This window comes from Dipodomys spectabilis, unplaced genomic scaffold (assembly GCF_019054845.1).
Source record: "Dipodomys spectabilis isolate Male_0828 unplaced genomic scaffold, ASM1905484v1 ptg000141l, whole genome shotgun sequence".
Taxonomy (NCBI): Eukaryota; Metazoa; Chordata; class Mammalia; order Rodentia; family Heteromyidae; genus Dipodomys; species Dipodomys spectabilis.
Genome location: NW_024870818.1, coordinates 5,048,098 through 5,076,018, shown reverse-complemented (window position 1 = coordinate 5,076,018; position 27,921 = coordinate 5,048,098).

The following is a 27,921-nucleotide window of genomic DNA, read 5'->3' as shown; positions in this document are numbered from 1 at the left end:
TTGTTTAAAACATACATGGCTAGGAATGTATCTCAGTGATAGAACCTAGCGTGTGCAAGGCCCCGGTTCAACCCTCAGTACTGAAAAAAAAAAATAACAAAGGCTTTTATAATAAAAAGTATCTTACATTGATAACATTTTCCCACAGGTTTGAAATATTTTTCTATATTCATGTCTTTTCACTTTTAAATAGTTCTATAAGGTGGAGGTGGGAGGTAAATACAATGACGTTTGCTTTGCAAACAAAGACAGGAAAATTACTTTTACTTACCATCCTGAGAGTAGAAATATGATCCATATGTAATGCAAGATTTGCAATAAAGCTGGAAATGGACAAGCCATTGGCAGTCCTGTCTATTATAACTGGACCAGAACTTCTATCACCAGCTGAAAAAATAAACACAGGGTCAGCAGGCATTTGCTCTGTACCCTGAGTGCATTCCAAAGCAAAAACTATGTGCAAACACCTAAAGACCTAGTGCTTCCTGCTTTAGAATTCAAAGCTACACAATTAATATAGTAGTTCTGGAAATTAATGCCTGTTGTCGGAGAATGGTTCTTGGGACAAGGAAGAAACATTTAGGCCAAAAATAGACTGTATAAAGTGTTGTGTTCTTCATTTTTTTCTTTCTTTTTTTTGGGGGGGGGGGTCAGGTCGTGGGGCCTGAACTCTGGGTCTGGGCGCTGTCCCTCAGCTCTTCAGCTCAAGGCTAGCACTCTACCACTTGAGCTACAGCGCCACTTCCGGCTTTTTTCTTATGTGGTGCTGAGGAATTGAACCCAGGGCCTCATGCATGCAAGGCAAGTGCTCTACCACTGAGCCAACTTCCCAGCCCGTGTTCTTCATTTCTTGTGACCAGACTACTAACAGAGAGCTGGTTTTGCTGTAGGGGGGATGAAACAACCTTAGTCCCAGAGTTTGTGGCTATTGCCTGACTTCCATTAGTTGCAGAACAGGCAATGTTGCTCAGGTTGACATGAGAGCTATCCTGGTTGGGTTATAGTTTGTAAGAAAGTCTGAAGTATACTAAGGAGACTGATATAAAGAGGCTCATGGCTCAAGGCCAGTCTAGGCATAAATGCCAATAACCAATAGCTGGTTGTGTGTGATATATACCTGTCATCCCAGCTATGTAGGAAGCTGACATTGGGAGGATGGAGGTTCCAGGGCAGCCCACACAGAAAAGTCCACAAGACTCCTGGGAAGCTACCTGGGAAGTATAAACTAGAAGGCTTATGAGCCAGGTACTGGTGGCTCATGCCTGAAATCCTAGCTAGTCAGGAGGCTGAGGGCTGAGGATCACAGTTCAAAGGCAGCCCAGCAAGAAAGTCTCTATTTTGAGACTCAACCTTCAATTAACCAGCAAAGAGCTGAAAGTGAAGCTGTGGTTCAAGTGGTAGAACACTAGCCTTGAGCAAAAAAAGCACAGGGACAAACCAGGTGCTGGTGGCTCACGCCTGTAATCCTGGCTACTCTGGAGGCTGAGATCTAGGATCATGGTTCAAAGCCAGCCCGGGCAGGAAAGTCTGTGACACTCTTATCTTCAATAAACCACCAGAAAATCGGAAGTGGTGCTGTGGTTCAAGTGGTAGAGTGCTTGCTTTGAGCTGAAAGCCCAGAGTTAAAGCCTCACGACCAAAAAAAAAAAAAGAAAAGAAAAGAAAAAAGAAAAGAAGAAGAAGAGCTACTGTTCAAGTACATACCTGGGCAAAAAAAGCAAAACCATATCTTAGCCAAAAAAGGTTGCAGGCATGATTTCTGTTTAGCAAGTGTAAGACCATGAACTTAAACTTCAGTATGGCCCACATAAGTAAAATTTTTTTTTTTTTTTATTTTTTTTGGTTGGTTGTGGGCCTGAACTCTGGGCCTGGGCACTGTCCCTCAGCTCTTCAGCTCAAGGCTAGCACTCTACCACTTGAGCCACAGCGCCACTTCCAGCTTTTTCTGCTTATGTGGTGCTGAGGAATCGAACTCAGGGCCTCATGTATGCAAAGCAAGCACTTTACCACTGAACCACCTTCTTATGTAAAGCCAATCTGGCTAGGTCTGGAAACTTGTCTATATGTATCTCTATAACACATAAGCAGAATAGATTGCTTTGTTTTGAGGTTATACAGAGGTACAGCCGTAATTTTCCTAGCTACATCAGTTCTCAGCTGATTTTTTCTCCTTTATTTTACTTTAGATTTCTGATGGCGAGGACAGCAGAAATGAGTGTCAGCTCTCGTGTACAGTAGTAACACACCTTTATCTGCCATGCCCTCTTCTTTCGGTTTCTTCTATGGTTCATTGTTCTTATTCTACTTTCTATTGTCATATCCAAACCTACTCCAGATTTCCAAATTTAGTAACCTAAAGATAAGAGTATCTCATTCTGTCAAACTCTCTGGATTAGGAGCTTGTGTGAGGCACAGTGGAGATATCTTGTCTCTGCTTTATGGTGTAAAATTGTCTGGAGCTTTGGCTGAAATGACTCAAATACTGGGGGTGGACTTGAATGGTTGGCAGTTTCATGACTCATATCTGGCAGCTGAGCTGCTGTCCATGAGGACTGCCCTCTATTGATGGGAGCTTCTACACATCCCTTGTGCTGCTTGGAGCACGGGGCTGGCTTTGAAGGCGAGGTCTGAGCATTAACATTCCAAGAGAACCAGGCAGAACTGCATGACAAACTGCGTGGTCTTTTTGGATCCAGACCCAAAGTCAGCCTCTATCCTATTGATTTCAAGAAAGATGGGCAGCCTAGCATCAAAGCAATGGGAATTCAATTCCACTTCCTTTTTTTTTTTTTTTTTTTGCCGGTCCTGGGCCTGAACTCAGGGGCTGGGCACTGTATCTGAGCCTCTCTGTACTCAAGACTAGCTCTCTACCACTTGAACCACTATGCCATTTCCAGCTTTTTCTGCTTATGTGGTACTAAGGAATTGAACCCAGGGCTTCATGCATGCTAGGCAAGCACTCTACCACTGAGCCACCTTCCCAGCCCCTCAATTCCACTTCTTTTTTGGGGGGGGAGGGGGGTCCGGTCATGGGGCCTGAACTCTGTGCCTGGGCACTGTCCCTCAGCTCTTCACCTCAAGGCTAGCACTCTACCACTTGAGCCACAGCGCCACTTCCGGCTTTTTTCTTTTTGCTTATGTGGTGCTGAGGAATCGAACCCAGGGCCTCAGGCATGCAAGGCAAGTGCTCTACCACTGAGCCACCTTCCCAGCTCAATTCCACTTCTTGATAAGAGTAGTAGTACAGCAAGGCACCAGTGGCTCATGCCTGTAATCTTAGCTACTCAGGAGGCTGAGATCTGAAGATCATGGTTCAAAGCCAGCCAGGGCAGGAAGACTCTTATCTCCAATAAAAACCACCAAAAAACCAGAAGTGGCGCTGTGGCTCAAGTGGTCGTGCACTTGTCTTGAGCTGAAGAGCTGAAGGACAGTGCCCAGATCCAGAGTTCAAACCCAACCACCAAAAAAAAAAAAAAAAAAAATCAGTAGTAGAGATATCCTTAATTCTGGACCTTCAGTGTGGCTTTTGAGGGACAACACCCATAATATTGCTAAAAATCCTAATTTATTTAACAGGGAAGGTCATGAGACTCACCTTTAAGGTCTTTAGAAGACCTTTGTCGTCTTGGAAAAGTTCTATGATCTTTCTGGGGTCTTAATAAGACTCATCCTGGCTTTGAGCTCTGCTCTGGCTTTTATTTTTTGGTGCTGAGGATTGACTTTACGCATGTCAAACGTGTGCTGTACTTAGCCACTGGTATTGTTTTATGGTGCTTGGGACTGGATTCGGAAGCTTATGCATGTTAGGCAAACACTCTACTAGACATCCCCAGCCCTGGGTTTATTTTTAAATTTGAGAACCCCTCCCCCCTCTGGAACAGCTGGGAACAACAGTTTTATTTTTTAGACCCAGTAAGTTCTATTTCCTTTATAGTTCTTCCAAATTTTGTTCTTTTCTGTCTCTTGCTCTCTGTCTCTTGCTGTTACTGTTTGTCTGGATCTCTCGGTCTGTCTGTCTCTCATTTTTCCTTCTATATCTTTTTCTCTCTCAGTACTATCATTGTAACTAAAAGACATCAGTTGGCACTTTCCACATCTTGCTCAGAAATTCCCTTAGCTATAACATTAAGTACATTAGGTGTATGGCCCCTATTTTCCACATTATGGCAAACATGTTGCTCAATTTCCCACTACTTTGTAAAAAGACTTCCTTTTTAAACTAGACACTGATGACTCTTGCTTGTCAGTTCGAAGCCAGCCTGGTCAGGAAAGTCTATGAGACTCTTATTTAACTACCAAAAAGCTAAAAGTGGGTTGTGGATCAAGTGATAAAACACTAGCCTTGAGTGAAAAAAACTAAGGGACAGCTCTCAGGCCATGTGTTCAAGCACAAGTACTGACACTAGAAAAAAAATAATTTCAATTCTTTTCTCATTTTCCTTTTAAGCTGTCAGTGACAGTCTTCTAGATCCCCGTCAGGATGCTGCTAGCAATCATCTCAAAGCTCGTCCCTGCCTCCCAGTCCCAAAACTAAGCTGACATATTTGGAACTTTTCTTTTTTTTTTTTTTTTTTTTGGGCTGAACAAAATTTTATATTTAATGAATGACATATTGTACAACTAATAAAATATTATCAAATATATAATTAGTCTAGATCAAGAATTAGTAAACTCCCAGCCAAACTATGGCTAAGTGATATATTATTTGATTTATTTGTTCATTTTTTAAATTACAAAATAATTACCAATTTACAGATTTATAGAGAGTTACAAAAGGTAGTTCAGAAACGTGCTATGTCATTTTAGCCAATTTCCTTTCATGGGATACATCTTACATAATCATAGTACACTATGACACCAGAGAATCGATGTTCATATTGTGTGGAACTTTTCTTACGGAATCATCCCGTTTCCAAGTAAATATCTGTTCTGATTATAGTTGTTGCATTACAAACTACTTCAAACCTTGGGGTACAAACGAATAATCATTTAATTTTGCTTATTATATGAATAGAGTACAATAGGTAAGGCTTTTCTGTTCCATAATGTGTGGGTCCTCAGAGGGGAAGGCCTGCACACTGAGAGTGACTCATTTGGCTGGGGGATGAAGTCATCTACATTATATATCCAGTTCCTGGACTGGAATATCTCAGACTAGGCCACAGCTAGGACTATAACTGGAGTACTAATTACCCACATATGGTCGGAATTTCTTACAGTGAGGCTGCTGCATTCTGACAGGAAGCCTTTAGAAGTGAGCAGTGAAGAGAACCAAGTGAAAGTTCCATGACCTTTTCTCAACTAGCATCAGAAATCATGTAGCATCAGCTAAGCATGGTGGCACATACCTGTAAGACTAGCACTCAGGAGACAGAAGCAGGAGGATTATAGGTCCAGGTTAGCCTGAAACTATGTAGTGAGACCCTGTCTCAAAAATGAAAAACAAGGCTGGGAGCAAGTGTGGCTCATGGTTTGAGCCCAGTCTAGGCAAAAAAAAGTTATTGAGACTCTCTTCTCAACAAACAGCTGAGGGCTGGGAAGGTGGCTCAGTGGTAGAGCGCTTGCCTTGCATGCATGAGGCCCTGGGTTCGATTCCTCAGCACCACATAAGCAGAAAAAAAAAAAAGGCAGAAGTGGCGCTGTGGCTCAAGTGGTAGAGTGCTAGCCTTGAGCTGAAGAGCTGAGGGACAGCACCCAGGGCCAGAGTTCAGGCCCCACGACTGGACCCAAAAAACAAAACAAAAACAAAAAAACAAACAGCTGAACAGAGTGACACATGCCTGTTATTCAGCTCCCAGGAAGCCTAACATAGATGGATCACACTCAGGTTCATACTGGGTAGGAAGCGAGATCATCTCTCAATAATTAGGACTGGAGGTGTGGCTAAGTGGTAAAAGTACCTGTACAGGAAGCATGAAGAAAATAATGCATTACTTCACTTCCTGTCGCTACTGTATTGCTTTAAACTTAATTCTAATGTGAACCTAGGCTGCCAGTGTAGGCCAGGAACGGTCTGTGGTGATAACTATTTTTTTTGGGGGGGGGTCTGGTGGTGGGACCTGAACTCTGGGCCTGGGTGCTGTCCCTCAGCTCTTCAGCTCAAGGCTAGCGCTCTACCACTTGAGCCACAGCGCCACTTCCGGCTTTTTTCTTTTTGCTTATGTGGAGCTGAGGAATTGAACCCAGGTCCTTAAGCATGCAAGGCAAGCGCTCTACCACTGAGCCACCTTCCCAGCCCCGTGGTGATAACTTTTTAAGGCACTCTTCTCACTGCTTTACTCAGTAATACTGCCTGCCTACCAATGGGCTTAGGAGTATACCTGTATTTCCTGCTGACACAAACTTTACAGAGCTTCCTACTAGTTTCTGATTCTGGTTGAGTGCTGGATTTTGTCCTCCATGACAAGTGAAGTTCCAGTTGCCAAATCGAATCAATTTCCTCAAAAGTAGCTTCCATGCTTCATTTATCTCTTTTGGTTCCTGTCATCTCTTAGGTTTTACTAGGAAATTTTCTTTCGTATATTTCAAGCTTCATTGACAGAGATATTTTTGATATTTAAACCAGCAATCTTAGTCATTTTCAACAAGAAGGTCATTCTTGCTGGAAATAGAAGCCCTTATCTCAGTAAATTATACCTTCAATCATTTGGTTGTTCCTTTCAGAAACTTGTGAGTACTTTTTGTGTTTTTTGTTTTTGGACAGCTTTATTGAAATATAACTCATATGCCATTCAATTTGTCCACTTAAAGTGTACAATTCAATGGCCTTTAGGAAATCCACAGAAGTATACTCATCGCCACAATCAATTTTAGAACATTTCATTATTCCAAGAAAGAAGCCCTGTACCCCTTAGCCACAACTACCACTTATCAGCAGCCCCCAGCCCTAAGCAATCATTATATATATTCTGTCTCTATAAACTTGTCTATTTGAACATTTCATATAATTGAAACTAGACAATACATGGTTCTTTGAGACTAGTTTCTTTCACTTAGCATAAAGTAATAAGTGTGTGTGTGTGTGTGTGTGTGTGTGTGTGTGCATACCAATACTGGAACTTGAACTCAGGGCCTCACACTATTGCTTGGCTTTGTCATTCAAGGCTGGCATTCTACCATGTGAGCCACAACTCTACTTCCTAGCATAAAGTTTTCAAGATTCATCTGTTCTTTTTTGTTTTTTGGGGGTCTGGTTGTGGGGCCTGAAATCTGGGCCTGGGCGCTGTCCCTCAGCTCTTCAGCTCAAGGCTAGTGCTCTACCACTTGAGCCACAGCGCCACTTCTGGCTTTTTTTTGCTTATGTGGTGCTGAGGAATCGAACCCAGAGCCTCATGCATGCAAGGCAAGAACTCTACCACTGAGCCACCTTCCCAGCCCCATCTGTGTTTATTCTTGACACTCTCCTTCCTCTCAGCAAGAGGTTATGCTCTAGCCTTAGTGAAGCTGGGAAGCTCTTTCTCTATGTCCACATTCTTTTTCTTTTTTTGGTCAGTCATGAGGGGCTTGAACTCTGGGCCTGAGTGCTGTTCCTCAGCCCTTCAGCTCAAGGCTAGTGCTCTACCACTTGAGCCACAGCATCACTTCCGGTTTTCTGGTGGTTTATTGGAGATAAGACTCTCATGGACTTTCCTGCCTGGGCTGGCTTTGAATGGAGATCCTTAGATCTCAGCCTCCTGAGTAGCTAGGATTATAGGTGTGAGCCACCAGCACCCGGACACATTCTTTAAAAAAAAAAACATATATATATATATATATATATATATATATTTGAATTATCTTTAAGTAGTTATACAAAGGAGTTGTGACTTATACACGGGATTCACTCAAGCATCGTCTAGTATGTTCATATATATATATATATATATATATATATATATATATATATATATATATATATAAAATGAAAAAATCTATTTCTGGAAAAAAAAAAAGGACTGAGGGCATCGCCCAAATGGGAGAATACCTGCCCAGCAAGCTTGAGGCCCTGAATTCAGTCCCTGTACCACATAAAAAAGTGCGTTTCCAAGTATTCCATGGTGAATGCCACTTAGGTCTCCCAGTCATACCTTCCCAGGTGAGATTTGAATTCAGAATAGAGTATATAGGGAAGGAGTCAGCAGAGTTACTGGCATGGATTGTGGCAGGGGAGATAAAGGTTCAAGGGCAGCAGCATCTTATGTGTGAGATGGGCAACAATACCGCCGCCCCCCAGAAGACAGTGTGATTCTGGGGCCTGAGACTGGTCCTAGAAGTTCTACTTGGAACCTGCTCCTCCAGCCCTTCCAACAGTGATCTTGTAAGCCTACTGATGCCTGGTAAGGAGTGGGTTCTGTTGTCCTTGGAAGACACCTTAAGAGCCTCTACAGCTTCTCCTCTGCCTCCAGGAAAACTCAAGACAGATGATCACCTACTTGCCCTGCTTTCAAAAATCTCCTGGGACTGAAACCTTTTCTAAATCTTCTTAAATTACCATGATCTCTCCAATAATATAGTAGTTTTTCTTCACACTGAAGTAAACTCTAGGGAAGAGCTGTCCAATAAAATATATAACAGGCCACATAGGCAGTTTCACATTTCCTAACAGCCACATTAAAAGAAAAAAGCTCCCTCCCTCCCTCCCTTCTTCCCTTCCTTCTTTCCTTCTTCCCTTCTTCCTTTCCTCCCTCCTTCCCTCCCTTCCTCCCTCCCTCCCTTCCTTCCCTCCCTCCCTCCCTCCCTTCCTTCCATCCTCTTCTTTTTCTTTTTTTCTTCTTTTTGTTTGAGACAAGGCCCAAGGTAGCTTTGAACTTGCTAGTTCTCTCAGCCTCCTAAGTGCTGAGATTATAGCATATGACACAGTATGACTATTTAAGTTGCCTTGAATATGGGCTTTAGCTGGCTTTTCCTCTCTGACCACCTACCCTTTCACTAGTGGGAGGTTCAGCAAACATTATAGACTTAATGAGAACAGGAAAAGGGCTTTTATTCCTACTTCAGAACACAGCAAACCCACTCTAACAATCCCAGAAAAAAAACTAAAATGATGAGCCTTGATATCGCTTATATAATGCAAAATAAGTCAAGGCAGGTGCACTCTACATACAGAGAGCTCTTAAACATGGACAATAACAATGTAAAGGCACATAGGAAGGGCTAAGGTATTTGAGTGTGAGGGACACAGGGCCAGGCCTCCAATCAGGAACTATGATGCAAAATGTCAGTTGCAGGGAAGGATCCTCTTCACCTTCTTACTCTATTCCCTTTCTCCTCCCTATTCCCCAAGTCAATTATTTGTTCAAGGCCAATTGGGAATCCAGAGTAGTCTAAAATAGTGCCTGGGTTACATAAGCCAGATATCCAAATATACTAAATACATTTAAGGTGTTCTTCATAGTCCTTTTTCATTAGGCAGTTATGGTCTTTTCCCAGGGTCATCAATTTATAGGCTAATCAACGACCTTTGTCCAGTTGCCTGGGTACACTAGGTTCTGGCGGTTTGAGGGAAGGATACCGGAAGGGAACAAGGCAGATGTGTATTCATGGCACATTAATGGAGGAGCATCTATGGGAAAACCCCAGGGCCCTGTAGCTGAGGCCACTGAGAAGCTCAGCGCTAGAGCGGTGCCCTACTCCAGCCACAGAAAGCCTGGGGACACCTTTTCCAGGATTCATGAAAAACGCTCATTGTCACTCCTTACAAAAAAAAAATCCCCGGGCTGGGAAGGTGGCTCAGTGGTAGAGCGCTTGCCTTGCTTGCATGAGGCTCTGGGTTCGATTCCTCAGCACCACATAAACAGAAAAAATAAAAAAGCCGGAAGTGGCGCTGTGGCTCAAGTGGTAGAGTGCTAGTCTTGAGCTGAAGAGCTGAGGGACAGCGCCCAGGCTTAGAGTTCAGGCCCCACGACCGGACCAAAAAAAAAAAATCCCCTTTGTTTTGACTGAATTTAGTGAAACTTAATTCCTTATAAGCAAATGAATCTAAGCAAACTAAAGTGGATTGAAGTTCTAAAACACCAAATGTAATATAAACATGTCATATTACTAGGTCATACCTCCTATCCAAAGATGTGTACTGATATGGTAAATAGAAGTTCTCTCACATTCTTTGAGTCAGAAGACTTTTGACTATGACACCAATAACCAATACAAGCATGAGTTAACCACAGCCTTCAGCTACTAACAGCTGCCAGGTACTAGGAGCAGAAATTGCTTCCCTGGGCAGGTGAATGAGATTGCATCTCAATCTGAAAATTCCTCTTATTCATTTCTTCAACAAAAACAGTACTCTAAGTGCCTACTATATCCACACAACAGAATTCAAATAGATTCAATATATTATGGGTGAATCTAACTTTGTGGGATGGCCCTGGTCTCCAGCCGTTATTTATAATACAGTTTCAAAGAAAACTTTGGTCCAGTGCACATGCAGAGGCTGAGATCAAAGAATCAAGGTTCACATCTAACCCAGGCAAAAACAAAAAACAAAAAAAAATCAAAACCTGTGAGACTCTATCTCCAAAATAATCAGCAAAATACCAGACTAGAGGTATGGCTTAAGTGGTAGAGTGCCAGCCAAGCAAGCAAGTATGAAGAAAAGGCCCAGTACCAGAATAAAACTGTTTTACATCTCTCCACCTGTGCTCTTCCCAATATGACCAGGATGGGAAGAAAGCAGTTAGTACTAGGAAAGTAAACTGCAAGTAAGAGTAGTGTACATTTCTTGCAGTCTCTGAAATGAGTTATTGGGAACTTACGTAATTGAATCTGTTATATCATTTATACACTCTTCAACTTAGGTAGGTTTTGTCAAGCTTGTACTCAAAAGTGAAATTCACTTAAATCAAGATTGTGGAAGAAAAAAATGCTTTCACCTAGGAGTAATTCTCTAGAAGAGCTATTCTTAGCTTTTTTGAGTATGAGAATTTCAGAAAATATTTTCTTTATAGATTTCAAAAGGAACATGCCCAGGGATTGAGGATATAGCTCAGCATGAATGAGGCCCTGCATTAACAGCATTAAAAACAAGCAAGCAAGCAAACAAGCAAACACATAAATAAGCTGTCATGCTCATTCTATAAATTAAACATTATAGGAAAGTACTCATTCATTCAACAAGTATTCCATGGATATGCATTAGGCCAAATATTAGAGATGTAAAAGTAAGGCTGACATAGATACTCTTCTATGAACTCACCTTCCAGAAAGATCATCATGAACAGTTTGGTAGTTTGTTCAAGTTTTTGCCTGTCTCTATTCTAGCATGTGATAAGTCTGTAGTCCCCTGACTCTGCTCCTAAATCTCCAGGGTCAGATACTGCTTTGGGCAGGTGGTAGATGGAACATTTGTGAAGACTTTAAAGACTTCTGATATGCAGAGACCTGTCAGACTACCTGGACAAGTCTCCTCTTCCAGTGGAATTCAAGGCCAATACTACAATAGAGTTGATTCCCTATACATTTTCCGTAGAGCAGGTATGACGACAAGCCAAGATAAACATTTTTTGTTGAGAGATTTATCATGTGTTGGTACATGGGAACTATTCTCTATTTCAGGCCCAAGGCAGCCACTAGGGAGTCAGTTAAGTGTTCTGGAGTCTTAGAACCCACTAAAGACAGTAGGTGGAGATCCAGTTGTATGTGAAGAGAGGGGAGGTTTTATTTACTCTGTCAGAAGAATCTGGGAAACAGGCTCACATCTACATGGCTAGCAAGAGCTTCTGATGTAAGCATACTCCTGTCAGTTCCTGCTGCTGGAGGAAATGTGCTAGGTAAAGCTAGATCAGCCACCTCCCATTATTCTGGGCCTTTGCACTGTCTTCTCAGCTTAATGACAAGCCTGGGTATCCACTTTACCACCTAGCTTTTGCTGCTATCTATAGATCCATCTCTCCCATAGTTTTCATTCCTTTACTGCAACTCAGGATCTTCTTCCTCCTCCTTTTCCTCCTCCTCCTCCTCTTCTTCTTTGTGGTGTGTGTGTGTGTGTGTGTGTGTGTGTGTGTGTGTGTGTCTCCAGCGTGGGGTTTAACTCAGGGCCTGGGGCATTGTTCCTGAGCTTTTGTGCTCAAGGATAGTGCTTTATCACTTGAGCCACACCTCCATTTCTGGCTTTTTGGTGGTGAGTTGGACATGGGAATCTCACAGACTTTCCTGCCCAGGCTGGCTTTGAACTATGATCCTCAAAACTCAGTCTTCTGAGTAACTAGGATTAAGTAGGCTTTACCTATCAGTGCCCAGCAATAACTCAGCTTTTCTTTAGAGCTGCTTCAATTTGAGAAATATAGTTTTATGGGGGAAAGGCTAGGGAAGGTACCTTTTGTAATTATAAAATGTTTATCTTAGCAATTTTGGTTTGATAAATTATTTAAAACAGTTGCTGAGCTTTCTTTTTTTTTTTTTTGGGTCCGGTCATGGGGCCTGAACTCTGGGCCTGGGCACTGTCCCTCAGCTCTTCAGCTCAAGGCTAGTGCTCTACCACTTGAGCCACAGCGCCACTTCTGGCTTTTTTCTTTTTGATTATGTGGTGCTGAGGAATCGAACCCAGGGCCTTGAGCATGCAAGGCAAGCGCTCTACCACTGAGCCACCTGCCCAGCCCCAGTTGCTGAGCTTTCTTTGCCTCATTTTTTCGTTATTAAAAAATTACATTTGCCAGGCGCTGGTGGCTCCTAGCTACTCAGGAGGCTGTTCAAAGCCAGATCAGGCAGGAAATTCCATGAGACTCTTATCTCCAATTAAGCACTAGAAAACTGGAAGTGGCACTGTGGCTCAAGTGGTAGAGCGCTAGCTTTGAGCTGAATTGCTCAGAGACAGCGCCCAGGCCCAGAGTTCAAGCCCCACAATGGACAAAAACCAAAACCAAAACATTTAACTTGTATTTATGTTATATACAAATATGTCTAAAATAACCTTTCAATAAAATTTATAAATGTTTTATAAGGTATGCATTGAGTTAGAGAACCTAGTTCTGACCCATGTCTTCTATTTTTAAAAGTTTCCCCTGTTGAAGGCTAATTTTAAAAGGTATTTATGTATTATTTAGAGGAGAGCTATTATTTTCTAGTCTAGACAAGATTCCTAAACAGCATATATTTTGCACTTCAAAGCCTTTATGAATATCAGAAAAAACATATGGTCCTGGTGAATAGTGAAGGTTTTCATTTCTAAAAATGTAAAATAGCTCATCTACCACAACATTAAATGATTCTTCTTAGAAGGAAAACTTGTAGTAGTCTCTCTAATTTTTCTTCCCGGGCTGGCTTTGAATTTTAATCCTCAGATCTCAACCTCCTGAGTAGCTAGGATTACAGGTATGAGCTACCACTACTGTTTTATAACTTTCTTTTTTCATTTCTCCATGCCATCATCATTCTTCTAACACCTGGCTGCACTGAATTCCATTATTTAGATGAGTTAGATAGATTTAGCCAACACTATATTTATAGCTCTTTAGTTTGTGATCACTTCTTTTGGACAAGAAAAGTAAGTTTCAGGGAGCATTCCCTGCAAATCTATAGCTATAACTACATCTCTATCTCTATCTATCTGTCTGTCTGTCTACACTCAAGTATACATATAAGTTTACATCTCTGATGTTTTCCTTAGGATAATGTAGGAAATCAAAGCTGCAGAATTTGTAGGAAATCCTGAGACACTTATCTCCTATTAATCACCAAAAGCCTGGAAATGGAGGTTTGACTCAAGTGGTAGAGTGCCAGCCATGAGCAAAAAAAAACAAATAAGGGTGAATGGACCTGAGTGTTCAAGCCCCAGTACCAACACACACACACACACACACAGAGCCTCCCCTGGAGGCTGTTAATTAGCATTGTCATGGCTGTGATAAAATGCTTGAAATGAGCAACTTACTTGGCTCACTGTGTGAACGGTTGCAGTCCATGTGTGGCTAGCCCCATTGCTTTGGGCCTGGAGTGAGGACTGCAATGTAAAGAGGACATGATAGAGAAGAGCTGCTCACTTATATCAGCCAGAAAGTGCAAACAGATAGATACATGCCTTCCAGACCATGCCCCCAGTAACCTGTTTCCTCTAGCTAGGCCCCATATCCTCATTTCTACCACAATATCATCAAATTATGAATTCAAGTAGAGTACTTAAGGCTTACATCTTTAATCCGGGCTATCAGGAGGTTAAAATCTGAGACTGGAGGTTTGAAGATAGCCTGAGCAGACCAATCTGAAAAGACTCTTATCCCCAAATAACCAACAAAAACCTGGAAGTGAAGGCGTGATTCAAATGGTAGAGTGCCAGTTATAAGCAAAAAGCAGAGAAATACTGTAAGGCCACCTGACATTGTCCAAAAATGCCTGACTTATGTAACTGCCCTCTGTACATCACCTTTATAATAAAAATAAAAATAAAAGGCTGAGAAGGTGGCTCAGTGGTATAGTGCTTGCCTCACATGCATGAGGCCCTGGGTTCCATTGCTCAGCATCACATAAGCAGAAAAAGCTGGAAGTGGGGCTATAGCTCAAGTGGTAGAGTGCTAGCGTTGAGCTGAAGAGCTGAGGGACAGCGCCCAGGCCCAGAGTTCAGGCCCATGAACAACAAAATAAATAAATAAATAAATAAAAATTTAAAAAGATTCCAAGGCCCTGAGTTCAAGTACCAGTACTAGCAAAAAAGAAAGGAAGGAAGGAAGGAGGGAAGGAAGAAAGGAAGAAAAGAAGAAAAGAAAAAAGGAATTCATCAATAAAAAGAAATCCACAATAAATGAATCCACTGCTAAAGTCAAAACCTTAATGATCTAATTCCTCTAATTACTGCCCTAAAGTTCATCAACTTACAGCCAAGCCTTTAAGATGTGGACCAATAGGGGACATTTCAGATTCAAACCATAACAGAAGCCTTCTGTTCTAGATGGTTGGCCTTTACTTGGTGGTTAACCACCCACAGTCTGTGATCTCTTTCTTCAGTGACACTCAGAGTCATCTGATTTCATTGTCCTTATGGTTAGTACTTTTACTAATCTGATAAAACTTCCTATGACACTAGCTGGTGTATTTTCTTCTGGTAGTATCCCTTCCAAGTTCACCACTGGTGAAAAATTTAACAATTGCACTGCATGCTGGGAGCTTGTAATACTCATCCTATCTCCAGGAATGTTTTCTCTGGAAGTTGGGAAATATGTTATCCAGTTCCAAAATCTTATTTTACAGTCTGTTTCTCTAAACCTCTGCTGGCACCAATTATCTTAGGTGAAGATAAAAATCTTACCTGCCAGGAAGTCTTTTGTGTCAGTGGTTAATTAAGGTGTATTCAAGATCAACAGCTATAAAGTGGGGTCAAATAAGGTAATGCAATCACAACAACAACAAACAAAAAACAGAGTAGGCCTAGCTCTGTGGCTCACACCTGTAATCCTAGCTACTCAGGAGGCTGAGATTTGAGGATTGAGGTTAAAAACAGCCAAGTCAGGAAAGTCTGAGACACTTCTATCTCCAATTAATCACCAAAAACCCCAGAAGTGAGCACAAAAGCTGAGGGACAAAGCCTGGAATTGAAGTCTCAGGACTGTACAAAACAAACACACAAAAAACCAAACAAAGTAATCAGGCAGGTATGAGTTATCTAACCTTGAGGCAAAAGGACTAATTCCTCAACCTTTCCACTGAATCATCAATGGATGGCAGCTGTCCTTGCAAGGGTGCATGGCTCTATCACAAGAGGGCAATTTCCAGAGGGAACTCACAGAAGAGCTGTCATTTTCCAATCTTTCCAGCAAATGGGGAAAGGAAAGCCACAGTATTGAAGGATTAGGGTGATGCACCAATACCCACCTCAGAGGTATTACTATAATTGCAAGGGAGGAATAGAGAAAAGTGGGAGCCAAGGAAAGGTCACTGGAGAAGCCCCTACAGTCATGAGACAATAGAAAGAATTATCAGAAAAGTAGACAACAAAAAGAAAAGAGACCAAGGAGAGCAGGGACATAGGCTAGCACAAAGTACTCGAGGCTAACACTCTACCACTTGAACCACAACGCCACTTCTGGTTTTCTGGTGGTTAATTGGAGATAAGAATCTCATGGACTTTCTACCTGGAGCTGGCTTTGACCTGTGACCCTCAGATCTCAGCCTCCTGAGTAGCTAGAATTACAGGCATGAGCACTGGCTCCCAGTAAAAATATTCTTGAATTCTATTATGTTAGTTTTTCATTTTGCTTTGAATAGCATCCATACATTGCCCTTATTGAATGAGAAGGGACTGAACAGGCTAAAGATTACTATTTTTTAAATCAATTTAAGACCTTCAGGAGAAAATTTTCTGCCTTTCCTTGCTTTCATTGTAAGGTTATAATGCTTACTCTTTTAACATATTTATTTATTTATTTATTTATTTGGGCTTGAACTCTGCGTCTAGAATTGTCCTTGAGCCTTTTTGCTTACAGTTAGGTCTCTACCATTTAAGCCACAGTTCAAATTCTGGCTTTTATTGCTGGTTAATTGGAAAGGAGAGTCTCAAAAGACTTTCTTGCCCTGTCTGTCTTTTAACTGCAATCTTCAGATCTCAGTCTCCTGGGTAGCTAACATGAGTAGCTAAGGCATGAGTCACTGGTGCCTGGCTATTTTATATTTTGTGGTGCTGATGATTGAACCTAAGATCTCATACATACTAGGTAAGTGTCCACTGAGTTAAACTCCCAGCCCTTCTTTTAAGAATAAAACTTACTGGGCTGGGAATGTGGCTTAGTGGTAGAGTACTCGCCTAGCATGTAGTCCTGGGTTTGATTCCTTGGTACCACATAAACAGAAAAAGCTGGAAGTGGCACAGTGGCTCAAGTGGTAGAGTGCTAGTCTTGAGCAAAAGAAGCTCAGTGATAGTACTCAGGCCCTGAGTTCAAGCCCCAGGACTGGCAAAAAAAAACAATAATAACAAAACTTACCATGGTATTGCCAGAATTGATTTTTTTTTCTTGTCGGTAATGAGGCTTGAACTCTAGGCCTGGACGCTGTCCCTGAGCTCTTCAGCTCAAGGCTAGCAACTCTATCACTTGAGCCATAGCACCACTTCTGGCTTTTTCTGTTTATGTGGTACTGAGGAATCAAACCCAGTTCTTCATGCATGTTAGGCAAGCATTCTACCACTAAGCAACATTCCCAGCCCTTACCAGATTTTTAAAACACCACATACAGGAGATTAAGTTATCATTGAAATGTTAATTGGAACAGTTAATTTAGCCTAGTACTTTCAGATACATGTTTTTTTTTTTTAATTTAATTTTATTTTATTTGAGAACATACTGTACAGAGGGGTTACAATTACATGGGTAGGATAATGCATACATTTCTTACCAAGCATTGCAGCCTCCTCCTTTGTTTACCCTTCACATCCCTTCCCAGCCTCCCCCCTCCCCCCCAAGATACATGTTTTTTTATTTGTTTGTTTTTGTCTGTAATGGGGCTTGAACTCTGGACTTAGGTGCTGTCCCTGAGCTCTTGCGGCTTGAGCTACAGCTCCACTTCCGGTTTTCTAGTGGTTTGTTGAAGATAAGAATCTCATGGACTTTCCTGCCCGGGCTGGCTTTGAACCGCGATTCTCAGATCTCAGCCTCCTGAGTAGCTAGGATTACAGGGGAGAGCTGTTGGTGCCCAGCTTCTCCCTCTTTCTTTTGCTGTCGTAGCCCATATTAGCCTTAGATTAGTGAATTTTCTGCTCAACTTTCTGAGATTACAGGTATGTATCACCCCCCTTGGCAACACCTTGTTTTAATAGCACAATAATTTTTATTCATACTGTAATTGTGAGTCATAGGAGCATATGAAAATACACTATAGATATAAGCATAGCTCAGTGGTAGAGTGGGAGCATGTTCACAGTGTGTAGGTTTTGTTCCTGAGCATATCACACACACACACACACACACACACACACACACACACACACACACACAATAATTCTGGGTCAACAATGGGTTTGTAAAACATCCTATACTTTTACTTATTTATCTATTTGTTTATTTATTGTCGGTCATGGGAATTGACTTCAGGACTTGGGTGCTGTCCCTGAGCCTTTTTGTGCTCAAAAGCTAGGGCTCTACTACTTGAGCAACAGAACCACTTCTGGTTAATTGGATATAAGTGTCTCACAGGGACTTTTCTGCCTGGACTGACTTTGAATCACAATCCTTAGATCTCAGCCTCTTCAATAGCTAGGACTACAGGCGTGAGCCACCGGTGCCCAGCTAACATCCAACGGTTTAAAAGATGTAATTTCAATTTGTCCATGAATAAAACTTTCAGGCTGATTCTGAGTATGCACATCAACTTTTAAATCCAATGATATTGAGCAACACAGATCACATTTTCTCTCCAAATACACTCATGTATAAACAAGTTAAATTTATTTGTGTTAGTTTTCAATTCTTAGATGGGAAACAAAGTAACCCATCAAAGGAAGTTTATTCAGAGACCTCAGATCTTCATTCTTTTTTTTTTGGGGGGGGGGGGGGCGGCGGTCCAGTCGTGGGGCCTGAACTCTGGGCCTGGGCGTTGTCCCTCAGCTCTTCAGCTCAAGGCTAGCGCTCTACCACTTGAGCCACAGCACCACTTCTGGCTTTTTTCTTTTCTTTTTTTTTTGTCGGTCGTGGGGCTTGAACTCTGGGCCTGGGCGCTGTCCCTCAGCTCTTCAGCTCAAGGCGAGCGCTCTACCACTTGAGCCACAGCACCACTTCTGGCTTTTTTCTTTTCTTTTTTTTTTGTCGGTCGTGGGGCTTGAACTCTGGGCCTGGGCGCTGTCCCTCAGCTCTTCAGCTCAAGGCGAGCGCTGTACCACTTGAGCTACAGCGCCACTTCCGGTTTTCTGGTGGTTTATTGGAGATAGGAGTCTCACAGTCTCTCCTGCCCGGGGTTGGCTTTGAACCGCGATCCTCAGATCTCAGCCTCCTGAGTAGCTAGGATTACAGGCGTGAGCCACCAGCGCCCGGCTTGGCTTTTTTCTTTTTGCTTATGTGGTGCTGAGGAATCGAACCCAGGGCCTCATGCGTGCAAGGCAAGCGCTCTACCACTGAGCCACTTTCCCAGCCCAGATCTTCATTCTTATTCTGACACTTAAAAGATGAACACAAACATATGGATATAGTTCTTGAAAATACCTGGGAGATCAGAATATTCAGTTTTCAATTAATGTCTTTGCCATTGTGTGGACAGAATATTAAGAGGCAGATTGTCTCTCAGGAGGGAACCCACATTTACTGAGCTCATCAAACTGATGTATAAAATCCAAACTCGAATGTTCTGAGCCACAATGAGAAACAGATTGTTTTTCAGACTTCACATTAGCATAATGATGACTGCATTTTCTCCCAGTAGGTGGACTTCATTTCTAACCATCTTCAGGGTCATAAAATAAGTCTTAATGATTTTAAAAGCAAGCAAGTCAACCAAAGTGAAATATTCTGATTAAAGTAGAATTAAATTAGATGTATCAGAAAAGATCACTGGAAAATCCCAAATACTTAGAAACTTAATAATATACTTCATATAATTGTGGGTGAAAGGGGAAATCAGAAAGCATGAATGAAAAGGAAAACATCAACATTTGTGGATGCAACTAATGCAGCATTTAAAGGGAAATTTATAGTACTAAATATTTATATAAAAACAAAAGAGCAAATTACAACTAAAGTGCATGGAAAAAAGAAAATAATAGATAATAACAGAGATCAATAAAACAGAAAACAACAACAACAAAAAGAGGATATTAAGTAACTAAAAGCTGGTTCTTTGAGAGTATTATAAAGTTGAAAAACTTTTAGCTAAAAATGAGAGAGAGACAGAGAAAGACAGGAAGAGACAGGGAGAGGCAGAGATAATATATCTGTAATAAAAGAGAAGTCATTGTCACAGATCCTGTACACCTTAAAAGGATCATATATTATAAATTACTTGTTGCCAATAAATTAAAACTAGGAATAGAAGGAACTTTTCTCACCCAGATAATAGGCTTTTTTTTTTGTTGTTTTTTTGTTTTGGGTCCAGTCGTGGGCCTGAACTCTGGGCCTGGGCGCTGTCCCTAAGATCTTCAGCTCAAGGCTAGCACTCTACCACTTGAGCCACAGCGCCACTTCCGGCTGTTTTTTCCCTGCTTATATGGTGCTGAGGAATTGAACCCAAGGCCTCAGGCATGCAAGGCAAGTGCTCTACCACTGAGCCACCTTCCCAGCCCATCAAAGGCATTTATGATGAACTCACAGCTTACGTGTTCAATGGTGTAAGAGAGAATGCCTTCTCCCTGAGGTCAAGAACAAGACAAGGATGTCCATTCTAGCTTGTTCTACCAAACATTGTGCTGGAAGCTCCTATTAGACAAGACAGTCTACTAAGGCAAAAAATAATAATAATTACAATAATAATATAAAAAATCAGAATGAGTGGGGCTGGGAAGGTGGCTCAGTGGTAGAGCGCTTGCCTTGCATGCCTGAGGCCCTGAGTTTGATTCCTCAGCACCACATAAGCAAAAAGAAAAAAGCCAGAAGTGGCGCTGTGGCTCAAGTGGTAGAGCGCTAGCCTTGAGCTTGAAGAGCTGAGGGACGGTGCCCAGGCCCAGAGTTCAGGCCCCATGACCGGACCCAAAAAAAAAAAATCACAATGAGTGACAGAAATAACACTTTTTGTTCACTTAAGACATCTATATAGAATATTTTAGAGACTATAAAAAAAAGCAGTTAGGGGCTGGGAAGGTGGCTCAGTGGTAGAGCGCTTGCCTTGCATGCCTGAGGCCCTGGGTTCGATTCCTCAGCACCACATAAGCAAAAAGAAAAAAGCCAGAAGTGGCTCTGTGGCTCCAGTGGTAGAGCGCTAGCCTTGAGCTGAAGAGCTGAGGGACAGCACCCAGGCCCAGAGTTCCGGCCCCACGACCGAACCCCCAAAAAAAAGAAAGAAAGAAAAAGAAAAAACAGTTAATAAATGACTACAAAGTTCACAGGATACAAAGGCAATAAGATAAAGCTTATTAAATATGTACTTAGCAAATAACCTAGAAATTTCAATCATTGATTTTTGTGTGTGGTGGCAATGAGACTTGAACTCAGAACCTCAAGCTTGTTAGGTAGGCTCTCTACCATTTGAGATACTCTTATCAACCGCTCCCCCCGACCCCCCCCCCCACTTATAGATATTAGCCTTAGAAGAATGAAAACAGATTCACATCAAGATTTGTTTGTGTCTGGGTGCTGGTGGCTCACACCTATAATCCTTGCTGCTCAGGAGGCTGAGACATGAGGATCACAGTTCAAAGCCAGGCCAGGCAAGAAAGTCCATGAGATTTTTATTTCAAATTTAACCACTAGAAAACTAGAAGTGGAGCTGTGGCTCAGAGTCCAGAGTGCTAGTCTTAAGCTGAAAAAGCTCAGGGACAGCACCCAGATCCTAAACTCAAGCCCCATAACCAAAAAACAAAAACAAAAAGGTTCATGAATGTTATTAGAAGTTTAATTCTAATACCTCAAAATTAGAAACACCCTAAATGTCCATCTCCTGGTGACCTGATAGATAAATTGTGGTATATAAATAAGATGAAACACTACTTAAAAACAAAAGGGAGGAAACTATTGATATACATAGCAAAAAGGTGAAGAATGAATGCCAGGGACCAGGCACAAAAGACTCCCCTCCCCTCCCCTTCCTAGAAAGGTAAAACAATAATGATAGAAAAAACAATTGTAGCCAGGCACTAGATAGTTTGTAATCCTAGTTACTCAAGAGAAGGAGATCTGATGATCGAAGTTTGAAGCCAGCCTGTGTAGAAAAATCTAAGAGACTCTGATCTTCAATTAATCAACAAAAAGAAGGAAAGATGTGGCTCAAATGGTAGAATGCCAACCTTAAATGAAAAAGCAGAGGCATGGCTCAGGTGGTAGACTGTCAGCCAGTGAACAAAAGTATCAGATACTAGGCTGGGAAGGTGGCTCAGTGGTAGAGTGCTTGCCTCGCATGCACGAGACCCTGGGTTCCATTCCTCAGCACCAATAAACAGAAAAAGGCCGGAAGTGTGGCTGTGGCTCAAGTAGTAGAGCATTAGCCTTGAGCTGAAGAGCTGAGGGACAGCGCCCAGGCCCAGAGGTCAAGTCCCATGACTGACCAAAAAAAAAAAAGAAGTATCAGATACTAAGTTTGAGTCCTGATCTTGGGGGGAAAATGAAATGAAAAGTAATCTAAGTTACTGCTTCAAGCCCTGAATTCAACCCAGTACCAGCACAAAGAAAGAGAGAGAGAGAAAGAGAGAGAGAGAGAGAGCAATTGTAGCATCTAGGTACCACAGATTGGAGTTAAGGTATTAATTACAAAAAGAATATTTTTGAAATGATGAAAATATTTTATATCATGATATAGTAGAGATCATAGATTGCATATATGCCAAAATTGATCTAATTATACACTTACATTTTATAATCTGTGAATTATATCTCAACACAGCACATCCATCATCTTGACACATCAGAAACTTAGGACTTCCATAGAGAACGGCATATGACACACAAAGGTTTAGGAATAAGGACAGCATCCTACTTCTCAAAAGGAAAACTAGTGTCAGGACTGCAAAATTATGGGGAATTTTATAATCAGCTAAATACTAAACCAAGCCATGTGCTGGTAGCTCATACCTGTAATTCTAGTTACTCATGAAGCTGAGATCTGAGGATCATAGTTGGAAGCCAGCCAAGGCAGGAACGTCTGTGAGACTCTTATCTCTAATAAACTACTAAGAAAAAGCTGGAAGTAACGCTATGGCTTAAGTGATAGAGCACTAGCCAGGAGCCAAAAAGCTGAGGGACAACACCCAGGCCTAGAGTTCAAGCTTCAGGACTGTCAAACAAACTACTAACCAAGTTTGAGATAAAATATAGATAATTGCAAATATTTATAGGCTCAATTTACTTCCCACTCAGGAGTTTACTGGAGGATATGTCTCAACAAAATGGGAGACCAAGCTATGAAAGAGAAGAGACCCTCAAACCAGAAAAAGAATGCTGAGGAAAGGAGAAGCAGGAAGTCTGGGGAAGACAGGCAAGTAGCAGGCACATAATGAACCTTCCTGGATAGATGTCTAGATGGCTGAAAGACTACAGGATGATTCTAAGAAAAAGAATGAAGCACTATCTAAAGCATGCAATTAATTATAAGCAGCTTTACGGCTGTGTCAGAGCTTTGAAAATTCCTCATTAACGGGCATCTGGAAACCTAAGTAATAAAGAAGATGAAGCAATTATTCTGGGAAAACATCAAGTTGTCCAACTGATATAATTATGTTATGTGGCTGAGGAAAAATATTTATATATTTATAATAACGTAGAGATTAGCTGGGCATTGGTGGCTCACGCCTGTAATCCTAGCTACTCAGGAGGCTGAGATCTGGGGATCTCAGTTCAAAGCCCACCTGCGCAGGAAAGTCCGAGAGACTTTTTGTTTTGTTTTGGTCCGGTCGTGGGGCCTGAATTCTGGGCCTGGGCACTGTCCCTCAGCTCTTCAGCTCAAGGCTAGCGCTCTACCACTGGAGCCACAGAGCCACTTCTGGCTTTTTTCTTTTTGCTTATGTGGTGCTGAGGAATCGAACCCAAGGCCTCAGGCATGCAAGGCAAGTGCTCTACCACTGAGCCACCTTCCCAGCCCCTCCCAGAGACTTTTATCTCCAATAAACCATTCAGAAAACTGAAAGTGGCTTTGTGGCTCAAGTGGTAAAGCACTTGCTGAAGAGCTGAGAGATAGCGCTCAGGCCTAGTGTTCAAGCCCCACAACTGACAAAAAGACAAAAGAAAAAAAGATTAGAGATTAAATTATAATTTAATTAAAAATATCAGTATAGAATTTTAGTATCTTTATTTCATTTTATTTTTTTTGTCGGTCTTGGGGCTTGAAATCTGGGCCTGGATGCTGTCCCTGAGCTCTTCAGCTCAAGGCTAGTGCTCTACCACTTGAGCCAGAGTGCTTCTTCCCGTTTTCTGGTGGTTTATTGGAGATAAGAGTCTCACTGACTTTCTTCTCCCGGCTGGCTTTGAACTGCAGATCTCAGTCTCCTGAGTAGCTAGAATTACAGACGTGAGCTACTGGTGCAGCTTTAATTTTTCATCCTGAAGATTGTTTTATTATTTGTAGTTTGTGTGTGGGGGTGGGCGGGTAGGTGTACGTGTGAGTATGTGCACTGGGATTTGAACCTTTAGGGCCTGGGCACTATCTTTTTGCTTTTTTGTTCAACACTGGTGCCCTACCACTTGAGCCACATCTCCCTTTCTGGCTTTTTGGGAGTAAATTGGAAATAAAAATCTAATGAACTTTTTTGTCCAGGCTTGCTTCAGCTCTCAGCTTCTAAGAGACTAGGATTACAGGCATGAGCCACAGATTTAGCAATCTTTTTTTATTTTACTTAAATTTTTAAATTGTTATTATAAACATGATATATAGAGAGGTTATAGTTACATAAGTCAGGTAAAAAGAACATTTCTTTCTGGGCTCCGGTGGCTCACACCTGTAATTCTAGCTACTCAGGAGGCTGAGATCTGAGGATCATGGTTCAAAGCCAGCTTGTGCAGAAAGTCCATGAGACTCTTACCTCTAGTTAACCACCAGAAAACCAGAAGTGGTGCTGTGGCTTAAGTGGTAGAAGGCTCTCTCCTTGAGCTGAAGAGCACCCAAGCCCAGAGTTCAAGCCTCACGACTGACAAAAAAAAAAAAGAACATTTCTTTTTGGATCATATCACTCTTCCTTTGTTTTCTCCCAGTGTTTCTCTCTCACTCCACCCACAAGTTTAATAGCTTATTCCAACATAGTGTCTAGTGAATAGTGCTGCTGTATTTGTTCACCCTTTGTCTCTCCATTTCTGTGCCCCACTTACTCTCCCCAAAACATATAAATGAATAAACAAGACAAAAAGAAAAGAAAACCAAAGCAGTAACAAAGAAAAAAACCTCTTGTTCCCATCTCTTGGTGTTCATTTTTGTTTGTTTTTGTCGGTCATGGGGCTTGAACTCTGGGCCTGGGCACTGTCCCTCAGCTCTTCAGCTCAAGGCTAGTGCTCTACCACTTGAGCCACAGCGCCACTTCCGGCTTTTTCTGTTTATGTGGTGCTGAGGAATCGAACCCAGGGCCTCATGCAGGCGAGGCAAGCACTTTACCACTGAGCCAACTTCCCAGCCCCTGGTGTTCATTTTAATAAATGCTATTTTATGTGATCAGATACACATTGGCATTGTGCCTTTATGTTCCCCTCTTAAGACTATTCTCCTTTGGTCTCACTGTATGTGAATGCCTAGAGTCCTAACTTATCATGTCCCCGTGTATTTTAGCTCTAGCTTCTGCATATGAGAGAAAACATGTGAGGTTTGTCTCTCTGAGCTTGGCTTACCTCACATAATATTATTTGTTCTAGGGTCATCCATTTCCTTGCAAGTGACAATATTATTCTTTCTAATGACTGTGTAACATTTCATGTGTATAGGTACCACACTTTTTGATCTACCTATCTATTATAGGGCTTCAGGGCTGTTTCCATAGCTTGACTATGGTGAATAGTACAGCAATGAACACAGATATGCAAGAGTCTTTATGGTATGCTGGCTCATGATGTTCAGGGTAGATGCCCAGGAGTAGTATGGCTGGGTTGCAGGGAAGGTCTATGTTTAGTTTTTTGAGGACCCTCCAGACTGCTGTCCAGAGTGGTTGTACTAGTTTACATTCCCATCAACAGTGCAATAGGGTACATTAGCAATTTTAAAAAATGGGGGGCTGGGAAGGTGGCTCAGTGGTAGAACGCTTGCCTTGCATGCATGAGGCCCTGGTTTGATTCCTCAGCACCACATAAGCAAAAAGAAAAAGGCCAGAAGTGGCGCTGTGGCTCAAATGGTAGAGCACTAGCCTTGAGCTGAAGAGCTGAGGGACAGCACCAGGCCCAGAGTTCAGGCCCCAAGACCAGACCCCCCCCCAAAAAAAAAAACTGGGGTGGAGATGCTGGAATGTGGTTCAGTGGTAGAGTGCTTGCCTAGCATGCGTGAAGCCCTGGGTTCAATTCTTCAATACCACATAAACAGAAAAAGCCGGAAGTAGTGCTGTGGCTCAAGTGGTAGAGGGCTAGCTTTGAGCAAAAGAAGCTTGGGGATAGTGCCCAGGCCCTGAGTTCAAGTGCCAGGACTGGCCATAAATAAATAAATACATTTAATCTGGCCATGTAGCCAAGGCTAACTGTGAACTCTTAGCCTCCTACCTCAGCCTCCAAAGTGCAGAGATCACAGGTATAAGCCTGGCTTGAGGGGTTACTTTACATAGATTTTTGTTGTTACTTTCAGCAGTATTGGAGTTTAAATGTCAGGACTTTGAGCTTGCTAGACAGGTTTTCTACAGCTGAACCAGGCCCCTCAACCCCTCATTCATCTTCTTTTTTTTTTATTTTTTGTCGGTCATAAGGCTTGAAGTCTGGGCCTGGACTGTCCCTGAGCTCTTCAGCTCGACAAGTGTTCTACCACTTGAGCCACAGTACCACTTCTGGTTTACTGAGCAACACTTCTGGTTTTCTGGTGGTTTATTGGAGATAAGAGTTTCCTGGATTTTCCCACCCAGGCTGGCTTTGAACTGCAATCCTCAGATCTCAACCTCCTGAGTAGCTAGGATAACAGGTGCGAGCCACCAGCGCCTGGCTAATCCCTAATTTTTTTTTTTAGGTCCGGTCATGCGGCCTGAACTCTGGGCCTGGGCACTGTCCCTCAGCTCTTCAGCTCAAGGCTAGCGCTCTACCACTTGAGCCACAGCACCACTTCTGGCTTTTTTCTTTTTTGCTTTATGTGGTGCTGAGGAATCAAACCCAGGGCCTCATGCATGCAAGGCAAGCACTCTACCACTGAGCCACCTTCCCAGCCCCATAACCCCTCATTCTTTAATTTGTTTTAGATTCGGCCTCTAGCTTTTGCCTGAGGCTGGTCTTGGACTAAAATCCTTCGGTTTCTGCCCCCTTACTATTTAGGAGTATAATTATACGCCACCACACCTAGCTTGATTGTTGAGATAGGATCTGGCTAACCTTTTGCCTAGGCAGAGACCAGCCCAGGCAAAAAGCTAGTGAAACTCCATTTCAACCAATAAAGCATGATGCTTTATACTGTCATCCTAGCTAGCTACCAAAGTGATATATACAGGCAAATCACAGTCTAACCACGATGATCCAGGCTGTATCCCCAATGCAGGAGACTATTAAAAAATATAGGAAGCCGGGCGCTGGTGGCTCACGCCTGTAATCCTAGCTACTCAGGAGGCTGAAATCTGAGGATCGCGGTTCAAAGCCAGCCCGGGCAGGAGACACCGTGAGACTCCTATCTCCAATAAACCACCAGAAAACCAGAAGTGGCGCTGTAGCTCAAGTGGTAGAGCACTTGCCTTGAGCTGAGGGACAGCACCCAGGCCCAGAGTTCAAGCCCCAAGACCGACCCAAAAAAAAATATATAGGACCTTGGGGCTGGGAAGGTGGCTCAGTGGTAGAGTGCTTGTCTCTCATGCATGAGGCCCTGGGTTTGATTCCTCAGCTCCACATAAACAGAAAAAAGCCAGAAGTGGCATTGTGGCTCAAGTGGTAGAGTGCTAGCCTTGAGCTGAAGAACTGAGGGACAGGGCCCAGGCCCAGAGTTCAGGTCCCATGACCGGCTAAATAAATAAATAAATAAATAAATATACAGGACCTAGCCAGGAACTGGTGATTCATGTCTGGAAACCTAGCTATTCAGGAGGCTGAGATCTTTGCTTTTTTTTTTTTGGGTCCGGTCATGGAGCCTGAACTCTGGGCCTGGGCATTGTCCCTCAGCTCTTCAGCTCAAGGCTAGTGCTCTACCACTTGAGCCACAGAGCCACTTCCGACTTTTTTTTTTCCTGCTAATGTGGTGCTGAGGAATCGAACCCAGGGCCTCATGCATGCAAGGCAAGTGCTCTACCACTGAGCCACCTTCCCA